Source organism: Podarcis filfolensis (genome assembly GCF_964270895.1).
Source record: "Podarcis filfolensis genome assembly, chromosome: 1".
NCBI lineage: Eukaryota > Metazoa > Chordata > Lepidosauria > Squamata > Lacertidae > Podarcis > Podarcis filfolensis.
The window spans coordinates 66,260,477-66,277,113 of record NC_139604.1 but is presented as its reverse complement, the minus strand read 5'-3'; the positions used below and the strand labels follow the sequence as shown (position 1 = coordinate 66,277,113).

Sequence of the window (16,637 nt, the reverse complement as noted above, 5' to 3'; positions counted from 1 at the left end):
AGCTAAGAACAGAGGCTACATGCATGAAGGCAAGCCTCATTCATATGACTCCCTTTGTTGAAGAAACCAGATACCTCTCCAGCTTCTAGTGCCAGCCCTACCATTAGATAGAGATGGCCACCTCAGGTGGAAAATTGGGCTGGCCCTACATTAGGCAGAAAGTGGTGGCTGTGTATGCTATGTGGTGTACCCATGCCCCCAAGGTAGCCCACTTTCCTTAGGTGTGATGGTGGTTGCTGCCAATCCCCAGTGTTGAAGAGAGCCAACTGCCACTTCTGTTGGCTTCTGTATGTGGAATGGGCTGCCATCTTGCCTTTTGCCTCAGGCAGCAAAACATCTTGAAACATCCCTGTCTGCTTCTGCAGTGTTTAAACACATGCAACCTGCTGCAGTCAAGTGTGGATTTTTAAAAGAAAAAGAATAAAAGATCTTGCAATTTTTCAATGGGTTGTGACTTAGATCCAAAGTACTGCCAGCAGCAGGAAGCTCATGCAAGGAACCTTTTGTTGTGGAAGTGGGGGGATGATTAACTAAATCAATTCTCCTGGCAAACTGAGAATATCCCCTAACTCATCTCCGCCAAGCTAAGCAGTTGGCCCCTTATCTCTCTCGCCCTGACCTAGCCACTGTGATCCATGCGACGGTCACCTCCAGACTGGATTATTGTAACTCGCTCTACGTGGGGCTGCCCTTGAGACTGACCCAGAAACTCCAGCGGGTGCAGAATGCCGCGGCGAGACCACATTCATCCGGTACTATACCAGCTGCACTGGCTCCCGGTGGAGTACAGGATCAGGTTTAAGGTGCTGGTTTTGACCTTTAAAGCCCTATACGGCCCAGGACCCTCGTACCTACGGGACCGCCTCTCCTGGTATGCCCCACAAAGAAACCTACGGTCTGCAAATAAAAACATCCTGAAGGTCCCAGGCCTCAGAGAGGTTAGGCTGGCCTCAACTAGAGCCAGGGCCTTCTCGGCTGCGGCTCCAATCTGGTGGAACGCTCTATCACAAGAGACTAGGGCCCTGCGGGACCTGACATCTTTCCGCAGGGCCTGCAAGACAGAGTTGTTCCACCAGGCCTTTGGTCAGGGCGCAGCCTGACTCCCTCCTCTGGCAACCAGAATTTTGTTTAATGATTGCCATCAACTTGATTTTAATTAATTTTTATAATGAAATATTTTAGTATGTTGGATTATTTGATTGTTTGATTATTTGATTGTTGTTATCCGCCCTGAGCCCGGCTTCGGCTGGGGAGGGCGGGATATAAATAAAATTTATTATTATTATTATTATTATTAACTCACCCAAGTTTAGGATATTCCACACCTTTCCTTGGCAGAGTTTCTTTTTCTTTGAGAAAAGTAAGTGGCTCAGGTAAATGTAAACTAAGCTTTAATAATAAAGAAAATTGTAACAAAATAACGTGATGAGAGAAGCTAAATGCAACATGAGGCAAGAAAAAAGAAGAGGCAGTTAGTCCCTCTTAACTGACATTCTTAACTGAACATACTGAAGGGAGAGGCTGATTCGGGAGCAAAACACACAAGCCCCGCCCACCAGATAACAAGCACTCTACTATTCAAATTAAGCCCCAGTGTTACAACAAAGTTACAATGTTCCCACCCCCAATTCTGCCTCCAGCCCCATGAACCCTTGAAGATATTTTTTTGGAATGGCAAGGGGGATCCGCAACAGTGTGGGATGGGGGCACAGGGAAGTGCTAGGGAAATGCCCCAAATTGGACAGAGCCACCAACCTCAAAATAATGGATGATTGACTCTAGAGGCTGAGTTTAATTCTCACCCTGCAATCAAATGGGAATACAAAAGCATTGCTTGGTTTCTCCTATGTGTCACCAATGAAACCTATACAAAACAGGGGGACTGCTGTACCAGGGCATTGTGAGAAGTAAAGTCTCACAACAAGAGAAAAGCTAGGGCAAAGCAGCACAATGCCACTAGGAGGGGACAGTCTTACATGGGACAGAGTTTCTTAGCTTTTAATTACATACTGTGTCTATGAACACAAATTAAGCAGTTAAAGCAAACATAGTTCAGGTTAGAACCAATTAAACACACAAGAGCTGGGGGAAACAAAACAGAGCAATGACATTCAGTGATCCACCTGGAAGAATTAACTTTGTGCTGCATACTGTGGTAAATAGTGGTCAAGCCTGCAGATGACTCCAAATTATTCAGAATAGTAAAATACAAAGGAAAGGACTTGGCTCCTGAGTAGCCTGGAAACAGAATGCCAAGCTTGAAAAACAGGAACAAAGCAAATGTCCTTCAGGCAATGAAGGTCAGGGCACATACTGGAGTTGTCACACTGAATTTCCTCAGGGAGACACATTTGACACACCATGTTTTGGTTCTATTTGCTAGTCTGATGTGAAGCTGCCCTGCAGCTAGCCCCCAAAGTCTACCAAGATTGGTGTGTGTGTGTGTGTGTGTGTGAGAGAGAGAGAGAGAGAGAGAGAGAGAGAGAGAGAGAGAGAGAATTGCACAGTGCCTTTCTAATCAAATTTCAATAGTACACATATTAAATAAAACTATCCATTTGGCAAATACAAACTATGCCACAGCACAAAATGCCACTATAAAATTATTTGCCAAATGCCCTCTGCAGTCTGTTTGTCCAACAGCAGTGGCTCCCCACTATCATGTGGTTTGTCCCAATGCCACTGCAGAAATGGAAGGCCAATAAGAAGCCGCTGTCGACATCAAAGCCTCTGTGAACATCTCTTTATATTGCTTAGGTGGTGCCATTTTCCCTGCCTTTTTGTCCTCATTCCCATCTAATCCTACTGGCTGTGGCAGTCCCTGTGATTTTGTAAATAATGTAATGAAACCAAATCTGATGTTAATAATGTCACAGACAACCATAAGCAAAGTCCTGTGGGGATACCACAACGAATTGGATTAAACAGCAGTGTAGATAAGCAAGAGGTGGAGGAAGATTCAGTGAGTGTATTTTCAGGATAAGAGTGTATTTTCATAAGAAGGAGCCTGTTGGATCAGACCAATCACCTATCTAGTCCAGCATCCTGTTCTCACAGTGGCCAACCAGATGCCTGCAGGAAACCCGCAAGCAGGATTTGATCACATAACTATGCTCCATAATTGCTTGGCTGTATCAAATTTACTTTCTTCAAGGCAAACATCACAATTGGAGAATAGTGGCACAGACCTACAGAACCAAGCTCCTGCTCTCTTTTATGGCTCCACAAAACATGGGAAGAGGAATGGAAATTTAGTTTCTATCCTGCTCTGTTTCCTGCAAGTTGAGAACTGAAGTCCGCTAGGAGCCTCTCCCAAAACATAGGAAGATGCTCTTAAGCCCTTTCTGCCTGTGGGATTTTGACACAATTTTGAATTTTACTGCAAATCTCTGTGGACTGGAGTATTATTCTTCAAATTTGTGTTGTTGTTTTTTAAAAGTAACCCTTTTCTCCTAAGCAATTGGCAACAGCTTTAACATTAGCTCTTAAAAATAAAATACACGTTATTTTAACTATTTTAAGTTGCTGTTTATTTCATTTATTTGTTCCAAATATTTGTTCCAAATATCCAAAGTAGTGTACAAAAAGTAAAAGCACATCTTAAGACAATGAAAAACAAATTAAGCAAAACTAAGTACAGAGATTCAATTCATCACACGGTATATGGCAGTTGTAGGCAGTTGTTATTGACCATGGGGCAACTATATGTCATTTTGAAAGCCTCCATGATTTTTATAAACACAACCACTCCAATCTGCTGCTGTGTCTGCATTTAGAGACCCCGTTCCAATACGTATTCAATACTGTCCAAACTGTCACTGTTCTTCATCTGTTTAGCTTAGCTGCAAGGAGCCAGAGTCTGGGACACATTTCTCCTGCCCTACAGATAATCAGAAATGTTCTGTGGCATTTATGTGATAGTACAAGAGCATTGCTTGTACAGTCAAGGATGCTGAGGTTGAGTTCTTTCCATCACTATAGCCATTTGCAGGAAAGGTGGAATCAATTCATGTGTGGAAAGTATGCATAAATATTAGTTCCTCTGGAACAGGGTGTCACCAGGCAGCTGAGATAAAGGCTGTCATCCTATAATCACATTTACCTGGGAGTAAGCTCCATTGAGCTCAATGGGATGTACTTACGAGTGAAAATTTATACACACTTGCATTTAAGCCCTGGTCTGCAAATGGAAACTTTATATTTAAACAAACTTAGGTTTGGTTGTTCTCAAAAAACAACAACACTAAAACATACAATGGCATTTTTGGCTAGTAACTCACATTTAGATTCCCAGTTTAAAAAAAAATTTAGAGAAATGTACCTAGTTGTTTTCTTATTACAATACGGCTCCTTTTGTTCACTGTTCCATGTTTTTCTTGGAATGCACTAAAGTGGAATGTTTTAAATTATGAGGTTTTACTTCAGGCTGTCCAATATCTACTAAATATCCATCATCTCATTCTGAAATTGGGAAGCAGCAAATGTACTCTGGTAGCCAACAAAGCATACATTTTTTTTATTCCAGAAAAGTGCCCTTCTGTTCTGAATTTACTGCAAAGTGTTCCGCAGACCGGGGGTGGGGGGGGGATCCTCTACCAACCCCAGGTTTCGTTCTTTATAATGTAACTCTCTATTCAAACAATCTAGCTTTACATAATATAAACTGTGGGGAAAGTTTTCTTCTTCTATAATACATAGTAGCAGTTGCTAAGCTTTAGCTGATCTAACACCAGGCTCTTTTGTTTATTACCAGTAAAAATGAAACTATGGAGCAAATGAAGGCATAAGATACCGTGGTGAATATAAATCAGAGTCATATTGTAGGCTCTAATTATGAACAGATTTGGAAATGTGAGGCAAAAATTAGATTAAAGGGCTATAGATATCATTCCTACCACTGGAATCTGCAGCGTTATTTCCATTCCCCCCCCCCCCTTGAGTCCCAGCCACAACTATCACCATTGTTAGCTACATATGCAGGCTATATTAGTACAGAACATGTACTGAGAGAAACATAAATAGTGATGCAAGAATCTCATTATGAACCTAATAAGCATCTTCCTGTTGGAATGATTCTAATTTGAGACATGTGAAGCTCCGGAAGCCCTGCCACATAATTCCTTTGCTTAATGACAGGGAGAAAGTCTAGTAAGCTGAGGTATGGAGTTGGGACTTGGAAGTTGTGGGGTCAAAAACAAACAAAACAGGTCTGCTATCAGCACCGTATATGATGCTCAGCAAGACAAATGGTCCATTTATCCTCTGTTTCTGTGCACACAAAATGTTCAGCAGGTAACAGACTTATGAAATCTTTCCAAACCTTCTCTGGCTCTGCACAGTGCTCCAAACCTCTTTTTTATTTTTTAGACATTTAAAGGAGCTCTAAACCCACAAAGAAGTAACTGACAGGCCCTGCCCTCACGCTATGTGAGTTCTATCACACGTCAGTAATGCGCATACATCTCTGCATGTAGAACAGAGATGTGGAATCTGTAGCCCCCCCCCCCGAGTCCAACTCACATAAGAACACAAGCAGAACCCTTGGGATCAAACCAAAGAAAGGAGATTCCTATTAAACATCAGCAAGAATTTTCTGACAGTAAGAACTGTTCTATTTTACAATGGAACGGTCCCCCTCTCATTCACTGGAGGTTTTTAAGCAGAAGTTGGATAACCATCTGTCATGGATGCTTCAGTTGAGATTCCTGCATTGCAAGGAGTTGGACTAGATGACCCTTCCAATTCTACCATTCTATGATTCCAGGGCCCATCTACTCCAGCATGGTGGCCAAGCCAGATGCCTCAGAGAGGTGAAATTCCCAGGGTGGTTTAACAATCAGTCCCCCTTTCCGGGAGGCCCTTGGGATCTGTAGCTCTGTATGGAGAATAGGAGTCTCTTAATAATGCTCAACATCCTTAACAAACTACAGTTCCCAAGATTCTTTGGGGGGAGACAGGAGCGTTTAAAATGGTATGCTACTGCTTTAAATGCACAGTGCAGATGGGATCTCAGCCATGCATACTCATCATTGCTGCTTCAAAATAACTTTCATAGATTTTGGTACAAAGAAATACATTCTTCTTGTTGCCTATGCTACTTTTTACTTAACATCCCATTCATCTTTGCTCATTGTGCTCCATTTTCCTTTTCTACTGTTACCTTCGTCTGATTATTTTATGTACTGCTTTGTTTCCACTGTTCCCAGATTTCTCCCCATTGTGCCCAACACTTTTTAACTCTATACTGAAGACCTACATACCACAACTTCTTGCTTATTTTTGATGATTTCTCAAGTAGTGAAAGGCTAAGGCCAACCCAGCTGAAATGCCCTTTGCTACTGTAAAATATTCCTGTTGTGTAGTCTGAGAATTGTTAAGGTTCAAATTCAAATGAAAAGTCTTTCACTGGTTTCCAGGCATTAAACAATCTCACCCCAAGTTTTTTGAGCAAATCTGTCTAGTATTTCCTAGCAACAGTTCAACTAATATCTACTACATTATATGCTGAAATATTACTCTTTTTTTTTTACTCACTGTATAAAGAAATATGGTTGATTATAACCTCACATCTTCAGGTCTTGAAATATGTACACTAGTTACTTGTTATGACATCTCTCTTAAAATAATAATTTCCATTAAAGAATCTTTAGACTACAAATACCAATACTGAATTATATGCAATAGCATCAGAAAACATTAACTGTGTGAGTGCACCAAACAGAATCTTAAGAAAGCAAAATCCAGTTGCAAATACCTATTTCTCCAGTATTATTTAGAGATGTCCACTTGGAACAGAATACAGAGGGGTTCTGGAACTGATTCTGAATATCCATAGCAAGGATACCGGTATATAATCTTTAGGAATTACTGTTGTCAAATCACAGTAGAAATCTACCATGCATCCTAGATGCAAATCTAAGGAGAGATTCCAGAATCTGATAAACTGTTATCAGTTGAGACTAGGGAGAAACAAAAGCCCTTGATGAAATGCAATAGAATTGCACCTAGCACAAAACAACAGAAACTTAGATGTTAGCAAACAGCAAACTGGGAATGTATCTATTTTATCTGTTTTATTGGCTACTGAAGGGAAGAACTTTAAACAAATGTTTCATTGGCAAGTCTGATTCTGGTCATAGTTGAACAGAAGAGAGAAGCAGCTACAAATGAAAGCCTTGAATCAATTTTCAAGAATTTCCTTTTCCAAGCAAGTGCAAGCGTGCTTGCCTTTTTGAACTGGCTAGCCACAATTTTTCTTTTTTTTAATAATCACATATAATATATTCACTTCTATTCCATAGGTTTATTTTTCAAATTTCTGTGAAAATCATGCATATATTATATACATATATTAAATTTTTTATACTGTGATTTCAAGAATGTGCTCAAGCCCGGAGGTGTCTTCATTAATTGAAACTATTGGTTTAACACCAGGAAAAATATTGCTCATGAAGTTAATTTCACAGTGGGGGAAAAGCAAGGCTTAACTTTATTTATAATCTCTCTACATAGGACAGCTTTGTACTTTTCTTTTTCCATTACATATGCTGGACCATCTACTATATATATATATATAGAGAGAGAGAGAGAGAGAGAGAGAGAGAGAGTATTAGAAGCCGCCCCGCCCCCTCCATTCTGCTACTTGCTGAAGCCATTAAATTGTCTTGAACTTAATGCGTCTCCATATATGTCTGTTCAGAAGTCAGCTCCACATAGCTCCATGAAGCCTACTCCCTGGTAAATGGGTACCGATTGCTGCCTTGTTCTGTTATTAAGAACATAAGAACAGCCCTGCCTCACAGTCACCAACCAGATATCCCAATGAGAAGCCTGCAAGCAGAACCTGAGTGCAAGACAAGAGCACTCTGCTCTCCTGTGGTTTCCAGAAACTGGTATGGAGAAGCATACTGCCTACCACAAGGAATGAGTGCTGTTTGCCTCCATTTGTATTGGATTTCTTGTATTGGATTTTTTTTTTTTTTTAATTATCTAAGTTTTGTAAGTCCCTTCACAAAAGAAGCCAGTGGTTGGCAAAGCTGCCCTAGAAAATCCTCACCACTTGCCCAAGTGGGGAGCGTGTAACAATGTAATTTGGGATGAAAATAAAGATATATACATAGTCTGCACAAAGATCAAACTTTTTCCTGGCAAGTTTAAGTCAGAAGTCTGGTTTTTCAGCCAAGCTGCTAAGCTCAAAAAACTGAGGTTTATAATGGAAAACCTGACAATCTCTTAAGTGTAATGGAGTAAAGATATTATGACAACAGGGCTTTGTCTACCGAACACGGCTGAAAAAATATACTCCATGCTAATTGTTAACCAAAATGAAGCATACCCTTTCCCTTTTTATTCAAACCTTTTTGTCTGAGGGAGATGTGGCTATCTAATTTCTTGGCAGTTGTATTATTTTATAACAGTAACCTACTGCTTAGGCTGCTGGACTTCCAGGTAGCCACGAGGCTATTATTCCGAATCAACATATAAGTCATGCTACTTACAGGATGAGCCAAGCAGTTCTGCAGCCTTACTGTCTTCCTTTGTTCTGGCATTTACTTTATTCAGATTTTGATGCCCCCCCATCTCCCCTCCCTCTTCGAACACTCCATATTTACATGAGCTGCTGTGCTTTATTTCAGCACTGTGGTTAGACTTAGGAAATGAGCAGCAAAGTTAATGACAGTCTGAAAACACTTCATGCAAAGCACATCTAGAATGTAACAAAGAAAGAAAGAAAAAGAAACCCCCACACACTTTAGGCCAGATGTACATTTGGTGTAAATCCAGTGATCATAGTGATGAAGGGTTCGTAGGATGTTGGCTGGATCTGCTATGGTCTGGTTCCATTTCTTCTCCCCCATGAAAAATATGTGTAAAGGTGCATAAGGTGGACAGAGGCAGGCAGGAATCTAGTCCCTTCCTTACAGATATTTGTCACACAAAATACAAGTGGATACTGCATCTTAGCACAATCATTTAATCAGAATTTATATTTCGTTACAAGTTTTGGTGGGGTTGCTGTTCCAACTTTGGAACCATCATTTTCTGAGGGGGGGGGTTAACATTGCTATAATACATCCTGGAGAAGAGAAGGAAGACAAAACTAGAATTAATTACTAGTAAATATGTCTGTCATTGACGGTGGCTTACCTCCCTGCCTTCCTCCCTACCAGTCCCAAAGTTCACCAACTGCCACTGCTGCCAGGAGTGGGCCTAGGAAGAGATGCTGGAGATGTGAGTGAGTACCTGTTCCAGGCAAAGGCATGCCTCTTTAACAATTCCATTCTCTAGCAAGGAGCCAGTGCCTAGGAGAGGAACTCAGTCTGAGGGACAACATTAGGGTTTAGTTAGCACCCAGCACTTGTTGGGAAAGGTCATTCCTTCCCTGGGATCTGTCCAGGGTTCTGAAGGATTAATGTTCTTGTTACCCTTGCTTTCTAATTTTCAGACTTTTGAACAGCTATCCCTGGCTGTCAGACCCTGCCCTGACTTCCTGTTCTGGACTACTGCCTGGCCCACTTCATTCAGACTACTGTGGGCTCATCCTTGCCAGGACTTGACAGTATGTGAAGCACTCTGTATACTCTAAATCATTGCCTAAGTTCTGCTGTGGTTACTATTGCTATTATTATTACTGCTTCCCAAACATTCCCTGAGATTTGGGAATTCCTGGTGTAGTTCATGTCAGATCCTGGTGGCTGGTGCTCCAAGTTCAAATGTTATTGTAGGAGACTTTTCTGCAGCGTTTCACTTGATGATTAAACCAACTGAGATGATCCAATTGTATCAAAGGCGATTGCCCACTTCTGGAGATAATCAGCAGATGGGAAGGTTTCCAGCTTATTGTTTTAAATGGATATGGAGTCTCTCCCAGAAAGCAGGGCTCCACCCTGCCAAATGCCGGGTCTTCAGTCATGTGAAGAGAGCCTAAGTATTTACATGATATATTCCATAGACTCTGTTCTAATTCTGGATCAACACAAGCAGGTCATGTGTGTAGAGAATGGGCAGGATCCCACCCACTCCTACCTACATAAAGCATACATGCCTTTTGAAAGTATCTAAAGGACTTTCTGATGAAATGGACACTAACGCACAAAGAATTAACATGCTGTAATAAACTGCTTAGTCTTTAAGGTGCCACAAGACTATTTGCTGTTTTCACAGAAGGGTGTGATTCTGATAGGATTTCTGAGGAAACAGTTCACCACCTTATCTTGTATTGAAAGAATAAGGTAGAGTTTTATCTATTGCTATCATTTAGCCAGTGTGGTGCTTTCCAGATGCTGGATTAAATCTCCCAAACTAATGATAGAATCTGTATCTAAAGTACCACCATCTTCATAGGCTAATATTATTCACTATGATGGTATTCTGTGCATTAGTACATAATGGCATGTTGACAAGCCCTGTGCTAATTTTGCCTTAAAAATACATGTCCCATGTTTCCTGGTATTAAAATGGCAGCTTTCTTCTTTACATCAGAGACAAGAAGATTTAGAGAAAATAATCTCAAAATAATACACTTTGTTAATTTCACTATGCCCCATTATGCATGTGAAGTGATAAGATGTCACAGAGTGTGAGTTGTATTCAGTAGCACAATGTGATGATGGATGTGAAAATCACAGCATGTCACCAATGTGATAATCACATTCAAAAACCATAAGACCTAGTTTTCCTTTAGTGATCCTACCATTCTTTTCCAGGAGAAATTTCAACTGACATAACCAGGAGATGGAAAGCATGTTCCATATATTTCCTAAGGATAGTCAAGCTATCAGGGACGCGGGTGGCACTGTGGGTTAAACCACAGAGCCTAGGACTTGCCGATCAGAAGGTCGGCGGTTAGAATCCCCGCAACGGGGTGAGCTCCCGTTGCTCGGTCCCTACTCCTGCCAACCTAGGAGTTCAAAAGCACCTCAAAGTGCAAGTAGATAAATAGGTACCACTCCAGCGGGAAGGTAAACAGCATTTCCGTGCACTGCTCTGGTTCGTCAGAAGCGGTTTAGTCATGCTGGCCACATGACCCAGAAGCTGTACGCCGGCTCCCTCGGCCAATAAAGCGAGATGAGCGCCACAACCCCAGAGTCGGTCACGACTGGACCTAATGGTCCGTTTACCTTTACCTAATGGTCCGTTTACCTTTACCTTTAGTCAAGCTATAGCAATTTAAGAAATATAAAGTGGCATAGTATTCATGGCAACTATTAGTGTATGTTCATGTTGCATTTAGTGGTCAAATATATCTAACATCAGCCAGGTAGGTAGTCGTGTTGGTCTGACGCAGTATCTGAAGAAGTGGTATCTGAAGATGTGTGCATACACACAAAAGCTTATACCAAGAAAAAACTTAGTTGGTCTCTAAGCTGCTACTGGACATTTTTTTTATTTTTTTTATATATTTCATCAGCCAAAATGTAAATGTAAGACTTGAGCCAATGTGGTTCCCTCCAGATGTTGCTGGACTACAGCTTCTATTGCTGGACTACAGCTTCTATTGTTCCTGACTACTGCCTATTGTTTGGGGGTTATGAGAATTGTAGTCCAACAACATGTGGATGCCACATTGGAGACCCCTGCTCATTAGCAAAAGTCAGTGTATATCAGACTTGGACTGGGAAATGGGTTAAAAAAATCACAGGGTATGTTGGAGGTTGGTCCATTAGGGAATTGGGGGCATTATGCCCTGGGCAACCTCAATATGTCTCTGGGCAGTCCCCACCCCACCTACCCCCACAGGGTACTTTGCATCAATTTCAGTCTAAGAGTCATTGTGAGAGAGAAATGGGATACATCCATGTTTGCTACCTGGGGCTCCACAGAGGAAAGGGTGGGGTTGCAACAAACAAACTGGGGTTGTTACAGGAAGGATTAGTTATATTAATAGGCATGGCTTGGAACCATAGAATCAGAGTTGGAGAGAGTCCTATAAACTGTGTGGTCCACTCCCCTGTTTCATGCAGTAAGAAGGCAAAGCAATTAGAGAGAGATTAGGCAAAAGTAAGCTAGAATAGATAAAAATTAAAAAATATTTAAAAATTGAATACAAAAACAGAGAAACTAAAGAAGGTAAAAAAATTCATTATTTAGAAGAAATGTGTTTAGATTTTTTAAAAAGAAGCTACAAATTAAAATTTAAACTATTTACCGTAAGTTGCTCAGAGAATCAGATTCTAAAGCAGTTCCCTAATGGGACTCAGCACTGCTCTTATTTTTTATGTGAAGAAAGCAACAATTTGCCATTAAAATTTAAAAGTAATCTTAAAAAAAAAACACCAACCCACTCTCCATGTTTTTGTGGGTTTGGCACATGACTGTGCTCACTTACCAACAGTGTGTGCCCCTTCAGGGCTCAGTAGACATTTGCTTTTGCGGGTGTCAAAATCAAAACCTTTCCAAAACCATTTAATAGTTTATGGGGATCCAAACACAAACAGAAGCAACAATATATCTGTGTTACTTGCTGTCCTGGCAGTACTTACCGGTATAAGCTGCATTTAGTCTGGGGCAATGTTTAGCAGCCTGGTTGTTGTGGACTCTCCCATTCTCACATTTTGATAACAACAATATTTGAAGACATTACAAGTTAGTGAACTAGAAAGTCTCCCCTTCTTCAAATATCCACCTAATCCTTGTCACTGGACATTATTATATGAGGGTGAACCAATCTATCACAATCTGAGAAGTGAATCAAGTACCTTTTAAATAGGATTTCCTACTGAATTTTCAATAGATCTTTCCTTTACTATATTTCTTATCAATTCTCTAGATTAGGTTGGGAAAATAACCTCGCCTGTCTACACCTTGAAATCTACCTGGAAAATAGTCTCTCGGCCACTGAGAATTGTCATTGTGAGTTACGATGATACAGAATAGATGGAGTCATAAAAACATAAGGATTGCCGTGCTGGATCAGACCAAAGGCCAATCTAGTCTGTGAGTGGAATTAGGTCATGTTAGTGGAAGATTAAGAGTGACGGATGAGAGGTTAGGCCTTTCCCCAGGACTCTTAAGCCTGTGCTCCATTCCTTTATGCAGGCGGTCAATCATATTGTGAGTACTTTGGGAACAAAATTTCACTGTTCCCCACTCCTCCCTAATCATAAAAGTATTAGCAGTCTTGAGAAAACTCCAAAGATTGTAGGTGAACCAAAATAATATTAAGAAAAATGAGGTCAGATGTAGAATGCTGATTGGCTAGGGAGGAGTAGCAAACAGGAAGGAAGGGAATGGAAAGGAGAGGTTGGAATCCTGAACGACAGCACTACCTACTGCAATATTTTGTTGCAGGTCCTCACTTGTCACCTTAGGATCGTATACCAGCCTATATATGTGTCATTATTAAAAAGAGATAGTCTTCCTGAATGAGATTGTGTACCTTCCAGCTGCACTATGCCAGGTGTTGGAGAAAGTATCAGCCACTTTACATTCCATACAAGCTGATCAACATCTGCATGTATAGGTCAGCTCAGCTGGGCACAGTTGCAAGCCTATAATATGCATGGATAGTGGGTCTCTGGAACATGTTTGGTAGCTTGGATGTGCAAGGCAGCTGATCCTCATGACATAGCCCCTTCCACAGGAAGAAACTGCTAGATTGGGACCTATGACATTAATATTGTAATTCATGCTTCTTCAGGTGAGTCTGTAGGAGCTGATTTTAAGAGACATTGCATGTGCCATCAAACTCAGTGTTAGGTTGTGTCCACAGTTCCTGTAATCAAAAGTGCACTCGAATGATTTGTAAGAGAAATAAGTAGAAAAGTCAGAATGCCTAATTCCTTCACAACGCTTAATGTGCAGCTTTGCAGAGTGTCAGTATTTTCCAACACCAACAAAATTATGCATTTTTTTCCTCACATCACGGATAGAAAACCTGCCCAATGTTGCCATTACTTGAGTGAAGGAAAGTTATTTGGAAATTAAATCTTTGAGTAAATGTACTGTGGTGTTCATGGGCAATAGTTCTTATAACTTTAGAACACAGGTATTTCTTTCAGCAGCTATGGCTTTCAGTAGTTCATCAGTTTGGCTTTGCATGAATGTAATTTACCTTTCAAGTACCAAAGGCCTACAGTACAGGGTTTGTCTTTAAATAAACGGGTACTGTAATAGTGCTCACATTATGATCTTTTGAGGGGAAAAAACACCATGCCAAATGTATTCCAACATTTTCTGAGCAGTTAATTGAGATGCAAACATAGTTTGGGTACATTAAAAAAAATGGCATTAACACTGCTGTTTTGTGAGCTAGAAATTGTGTCTTGTGAAATAGATTAGGCAACTGCCATTATTTTTAAACAAAATTATTGGTAAATGACTGTGAGAGCTGAAAACTTCAGCTTTTAAGGAACAACAGAGCCTACTAGACTGAAATGAGACACATAGGAATGAAGGACCCTCCTGAATAGGGTGGGCTGTGGTTTAGGAGAATTAGGGGGAAGTGGGATCACACAAAATTGGGCCAGGACACCTTCTGTGAGTGGAGTTCCTGAAGGTAAGTTAATCCAAACCTATTGCTGCAAGCAAATCACATTCTACAAGAGTGGATCTAAAAACAAATGATCAGATGATTGAGTAATTTTTCCTCAACATCATAAAATCATACAATCATCACAGAATTGTAGTGTTGGAAGGGGCTGCAAGGGTCATCTACCTCAAATATTAGTACTTGGTAATAACTATCCTTGTGTCCATTCAGTTGATGTTCGCTTAACTGCATATAGGAAGAATCAGTGGCTGAATGGCTGCATATTGTCTGATTCATCCTCATGAAATTCATCCAGTGGGTGTAGAAATTAATGCATTTATTGGTAAAATTTACCCATAGGTTGTCAACTCATGCACTAGGCAGATGCAGTAACAACTCCTGTATCTGAAAAAAAGGCAATAGCTTAGAGCCAAGTCATGTGACCTATCTGGACCTTATTTGTCATTTCATTTCCTTACCTACATTGCAGCTCTATCCTTCCTTCACTGAGTTGGTTGACCAGTAACCTCCCTTGCTTTCTCCAGTCATCACTACTTTCCTGTGCATCTGGTGAAATAATAATAATAATAATAATAATAATAATAATAATAATAATAGTATTTTAAGAGGCAACAAGTAGGGATGTAAAGGTGAGCCTACATAATTCAAACTTCCCAAAACAATGTGCAAATTGAAACACAACCATCCTTCAAAATCTGAATTTTGTAATGCATTTCATCAGCTAAGTAATATGTAGAAAAATGTGTACATTAGGGTAAAGTGCATGCATCGGTCATAATAACATACAAAATGCATTAGGTAAAATTGCCTTACAAACATGTATATTAGGCAAAATCGCATACATATACAGTGCTACCTCGAGTTACAGGCGCTTCAGGTTACAGACTCCGCTAACCCAGAAATAGTACCTCGGGTTAAGAACTTTGCTTCAGGATGAGAACAGAAATTGCACAGCGGTGGCACAGCAGCAGCAGGAGGCCCCATTAGCTAAAGTGGTACCTCCTGTTAAGAACAGTTTCAGGTTAAGAACGGACCTCCAGAATGAATTAAGTTCTTAACCAGAGGTACCACTGTATGTGTATAATCAGAGAAATTTCTGCTAAAATTATTATTAGTTTTTATGATACCTTTTTTCAAATTAACAGTAATAATCACAAACTGATGTGGAAATGTGAATTGAACTTGAAACTGGAAAAATGCAACACCGAGCAAAACCGAAATTGGCATATTCGCAGGACTACTTACTGCTGTACTTGCTGCAAGATGCTAATACAGTTACCTATTTGGAATTACCGTATTTACTCGAGTCTAATGTGCCAGCAAATCTAATGTGGACCTTAATTTTGACAATGTAATTTGGCCAAAAAAGGTGATTTGAGCAAATACAGTACTTCTCATTGGCATCAGACTACATTGGACTTGTTCCAATAGATACTGGTTTTGTCGTGGCTAAGGAGGGGTGAATATGCCATTAATTTTACTAAGATACTTGAATATTTTTTTGGAGGTGAAGGGAGAGAATTCAGTTGATGCCCTTGCACTCACAGAAGTGTTTTTGATCCAGCTGATGCCACAGGAGAGGTAATTTTTGCCAGTCATCAGTATGGATATTGAAATATTTTGCCATTGACAACAAAAGAAGCTGGACCCCACTCTTAGTCACAAAAGTGACAATAATGATACAGTTCTACAATCTAGCTTCAATTCTAAATGCAATTTAATTCCACGATGCATTTTTGGATGTTTTTCACTTCTCCACTGTCCCAAATGTTTCTGTTTACAGGAATTGATTTATGCGATAGAAGCTTTTACAACCGCACTCAGTATTTAGAAAGGAAATTTAAAACCAACCATGGAACTTGGTGAAAAAAACTGAGTAAATCAAGTCAGTTTATGCACTATTTTACAGGAAAGGATTGTAACCTATCCAGGTAAAAAAAATAAAAATTTAAAAAACCATGACAAGTTCAAATAGGAATGGGAGATTCCACTGTTGTGATTCATTTTGTAGCAGCCCTGCAGGAACTGGAAGAGAGAAGTTTCAGCCCAATATTAACTCCTAATTGGTTCCCGGGGATTCTTAAAATCTAGCTGAGCCAAGTAGCCAAAATGTTGACAGCTTTATTAGCATATATAATTCAAAAAG

General features: G+C 40.3%; 2 long non-coding RNA genes across 3 annotated transcripts in view; one reads left to right on the top strand and one right to left on the bottom strand.

Moving 5' to 3' along the window:
- The window catches only part of LOC310751296, a 70,813-nt gene extending 69,363 nt beyond the window's left edge, over positions 1-1,450 (bottom strand). For both annotated transcript variants that reach the window (XR_014542449.1, XR_014542450.1), the window contains exon 1: positions 1,304-1,450. This is a non-coding gene — a long non-coding RNA (uncharacterized lncRNA). The remainder of the gene's footprint in view (positions 1-1,303) is intronic.
- Positions 1,296-16,266, top strand: LOC310751302. Its single transcript, XR_014542451.1, has 3 exons — positions 1,296-1,360; positions 9,446-9,559; positions 15,999-16,266. It is a non-coding gene; the product is annotated as an uncharacterized lncRNA (long non-coding RNA).
- The last annotated feature ends 371 nt before the right edge of the window (positions 16,267-16,637 follow it).